The sequence below is a fragment of the Pezoporus flaviventris genome, unplaced genomic scaffold, assembly GCF_033815535.1.
Source record: "Pezoporus flaviventris isolate CSIRO_AGI_PZ_B2104156 unplaced genomic scaffold, CSIRO_AGI_Pfla_v1 ptg000036l, whole genome shotgun sequence".
Taxonomy (NCBI): Eukaryota; Metazoa; Chordata; class Aves; order Psittaciformes; family Psittacidae; genus Pezoporus; species Pezoporus flaviventris.
The window spans coordinates 10,301,201-10,305,582 of record NW_026892584.1 but is presented as its reverse complement, the minus strand read 5'-3'; the positions used below and the strand labels follow the sequence as shown (position 1 = coordinate 10,305,582).

Genomic DNA, 4,382 nt, shown 5'->3' with positions numbered 1-4,382 from the left:
GTAACTCATACATTTAAAGAAGAAAAACAACTGAAAAAGGAATGAGATTTGCTCTGTTGTGGAGGAGTAAGTTGCCTAGGAACCCAAATGAAGGTATTTATTTAAATTGTTGGATAAGCCTACCAATACAGGTATTCCAGGAAACAATGGAGTTTGTTTCAAATTCCAGGAATGGAAAGGGGTTTTATGAAGTGAGCGGATGTGCATCATGTTCATTTAGAGATAAACTCACTGGACAGATCTGAAATACAACATGGATTGGGATGGCTTACATTGACATGAGTTTGGCTCCGTATTTTGTAGGGGAGCATAAGGGAAGAGAGTTATACAAGATCGTTCTAGCAGTAAAATTACTTGAAAGGATGATTCCTGGAAACTGTTTTTAGTCTGAATTTTAGGGCAACTGTTTCACTGTGCCAGTAAAGCTTGCGCAAGTAACAGCTCTGAAAAAGAAAACATTTAATACAGTGCAAAATCCAGCAGCCAATGGTGAGTGATCACTCTCCAGAATGTAAAACCTCTCTATAGAAAAACAGTAATCACCAGAAGGGGTCAAACTGTTGTCCATCATCTCTGCAGGAGACAATGGCTTATATTTAGGAAAAAAAGTCATACAAACCCCTAAAGTTTCTGACTGGAGAATAAGGTAACTGTAAGATTTTGTTGCTTCTGTATTGGTTAATGTCCTTTCACATGTTTTGAAGAATTATCTGCCTACTGAGCTGCAACTTAAAATAACAGCGTCCAGTTCCTCCTCTTCTAAGCTCTTGTCATCAGAAAAAAAGGTTACCCTTCCTTAAAGGTTAGGACAGAACACTACCAACATGTTGGTAGTACATGTTAGATAATGTGCTTTCTGCAAAACATGCTGTTTACAAAACAAAAAAGACCATATCTGCTCCAGTTGCCTTGTGCCTCCTCTATGACAAATTCATTGCTCACAGGTAAAATATAAAGGAGTTTTCTGCTGTCATGGCAATGGGGATTCATTGAGATTGCATAAATGCACTGTTCCTCCAGGCCTGATGTACCTGCTGCTGGAACTGGTGAAAATACTGTAAGGGGATGCAGTCAGAGCTGAGCCAGGCTTAGCATTCTTCCAGCTACACAAATCATAGGGTGAAGGTTGATGTCTCCCAGGAAAACAGCCTGCTGCACTAATTTACTGCTGGATTATCATGCTACGGTTTGAAATTAATGGTACTTAGGCTACCAACAGGGAAGACATAACTACTTAAAATGGCAGCATTGCCCTTACTTGTGACCAATGATCATCTGGTGATTTGTCTTCTGGGAGTCACAGCTTTTGAACTCATAGGAGTACATGAAAGCCTTAGTTATTTTGTCACAAAAAGGAGCTGCTTAAGCTCTATATTGGGGTGGGAGGGAAGGCTAGGAAGTGTGATCAGATTCAAAAGCATCCTGAAGGCCAGAAAAATCTGATTTATATGCACCATAATTGACTTCAGCTTGCAGCCTCTGAGCACTGCTGTGCCCTTTGCTAGATCCAGGACGCTCGCAGAAGTGGGATGGTCAGCAACTTGAGAAGCAGGGATAGCTCCAGGAATAAAGCTCCCTTTCTCACTACTGACCCTTTGCTGACACTGCTTACCTAATTCCCTCTGCAGGGAGGATTGGACAAGGCCATGTTCTAGGTGAGAAGCACCACTGAGCTATTCCTAAGGAGGATGGAAGGATACCTATCGAGGGGGTGGGGTTATTGCTTTAATCTTTCTGTATTTACTTATCTAGAGTCTATAAAACACCTCATCAGATTCTTTTTTTGTTAAACACAAGTAAGGAAAGTTTAGGGTAGTGTTTTCATTGTCATGTTATTTTGGAGTCATTAGCTAAGAAGCTTTGCCCCTAGTTGAGAAACCTGTCTGGTGTTTATCAGGCAAAGATCAAGAGCAAAAAACATGCACTAAACTGTTAAAAAAGCTCCATCATCTCTGATGTTGCAGATCAGATTGGGTCAGTTTTACTTCACAGTGCAATGACTTGATCCCAAATTTATCCACTTCTAACCAACGTGCCCCTTCAGATCAAGGCTCCTCACATACCCTGGGGCTGCTGCCTCTTCCACAGCCACAATTCCATTTGCTTATTTTTCCTCCCTTTCCATATTCAACAGCACAAAACCAAGTTAAGGCAAGTTTTGCATACGTAATCATCAATGTTAATTCCCTGTGTTTCAATGAACCCACTCTGAACACTCTTGAAGATGGATTTTGGACCGAGCAAAGCACTAGCCATCTGAAAATCAGGACCAGTTGAGATCCCCTTGATGCTGCACCCAGATTTTCCAAACACAGTCACAGTCCTGCCCTTTAGTTCTTAACCACTTTTATTAAACCATTTTTTTTCTTAACACTCCTAGTGCTGGTGTCACTAGCTGTTTTACATTTTTTTAGATCCCTAGTACATTTATTCAAACAGCTTTTGTTAGGGTTTTAGCTGTCTCTTCCCTGTTTGAATATTCCTTCCACCTCTCTTTTCTACATTTGCCAGTCTGGAATCTGTATGTTTTGTTACCTCTTTCTTTTTCTAAATATTCCTCTTAAAAAATACTGCATTTGATTTTGTGTATTGGTAGGTTTGCTCCTGGAACAACTCCGCCACCTTTCTTTGGCCAAATTGCATGTACATCAGTTCTTATTAATGAAACATTATCTAACACGACACTTGCAGTATTTAGCATCTCTCCAAAAATCAATGTTTAAATGCTTTCATTTTGCCGTCACTCACCTAGCTACTGTGAAATAGCATTATCCTAATTTTAAAATCACTTCAGGTGTTTGTGCTAATAGAATTAAGCTCATCTTAAAACAGAAAATCATCAAAGTTAGTCATCATGTTCTCTGTATTATCATTAGAGATTTAAGTGTGCCATGTACTCTGTGGCCAATTAACACTCACTGCTCTGATTTCTACTCTAATTGCAGCAGTTGGATTAGAGTGTGGGTTTAGGATGAGTGGAGCAAGTGGGAAGTGGGATGGCAACAATGGCAAAAGTTTATGTTTATTCCCACATAAGGACAAGAATGCTTTTCAGTGAAACAGAAATAAAACTTTAAGAAACTGAAGCTTCTAGCCCAACCACACAGGTAAACATCTTAAATATCAAATGAGTTGGAACATCTCTATTATTGCCTTCATTAGTCTGAGAAGATGGACAAAACTGTCAAAGTTTTGAAAGCGAACCTGAGGATCTCAACTGGTAATGTTAATCTCAGAGACACGGTAATTCTAAAGTGCTGCATTAAAAAGATAACACTGGATATCAACTGTTGCAGTGCCATACATCTTGGCTGAAAAATTCAACTATTGTGAGAACAGGAGCAGTACAAACATTTAGACTTTCACTCTCCTGTGTACTAGCTCTTCCCTTAGCATCTTGTAGCTCTCACTAAAATCTCTGGTTCACGCTCAGCACTGACACTGGAGTTGCATCTCACTCGGGTTGAGCAAGTCACTCTAACTCCTGGTGTGTGGCTTTGGATGGGTGTCTCAGTCCCAAAACAGACTTGCTTTGTTTTTCTTTTTCACCTGTTACTGTCATAGCTTAGAGAGACAGCACGGGTTGTCTTTGCAGCCTAGCTTAGCTAGTCTGGGGTCACAGCTTCATTTCCCTAGAATAAGTTTGCTGAGGGGGAGGGAAAGGGGGCCGGGGCGGAATGTGTGCGTTGGGGGCAAGGTGTTATTTATTTTGTTAGTTTTCTTACGGGGTTTTGCTCGTTTGTTTGCCTTTGTTTGGTGTTTTTTATTGCGGCGTTTGCCGTCAGCCGCGCCGCCGCCGCGCAGGGCGGCTGGGAGCCCGTTGGGACGGCAATACCTCTTTCCCCCGTCCCCGCGGGCGCGGAGTGGCGCGGAAGGGCGCGGTGCTGCAGTGGAGCCAGCAGAGGGAGCGCATGCGACGCGGTGCTGTTGCGGGGCCCCGGCCCCGCTCCCGACGGGAGCTGAGTGCATTTGGGGAAAACGGAGGTATCTCCGAACCCGCCCGGTTTGCCCTTTCCCCATCCCGTCTGCAGCCTGCGAGAGTGTTGGTTTCCATCATTTTACCTTGCTATGTGATTTAGGCCGTTCCTGCTGCAGGGATGAGTCCTCGTGCTAAGAACAGTAAGGCTTTGCTTGGCCCTTCAGAGCATCTCTTCTTTAACCATAGTACAATATCCATAGAGCCACCTTCAGATACTGTTTCTTTGAATGCCTTCACCAGTACAGCATTGATGCTTGAAGTGGTGACCATCACCTCTTCAGTCACTGTTAACATCTGTGCCTGCAAATGCTGAAGCTCAGATGTGGTACAGGGCCCAGAGAGTGCTAATAACTGTTCTCAGTCATGAACTCTAGTGGCCCTTGATGCAGGAGTGCTCTGAATA

General features: G+C 42.8%; 1 long non-coding RNA gene across 1 annotated transcript; it reads left to right on the top strand.

The window, feature by feature from the left end:
• The first annotated feature begins 1,508 nt into the window (after positions 1 to 1,508).
• Positions 1,509 to 2,370, top strand: LOC133274750 (uncharacterized). The gene is made up of 2 exons (XR_009745232.1): positions 1,509 to 1,655; positions 2,135 to 2,370. It is a non-coding gene; the product is annotated as an uncharacterized LOC133274750 (long non-coding RNA).
• The last annotated feature ends 2,012 nt before the right edge of the window (positions 2,371 to 4,382 follow it).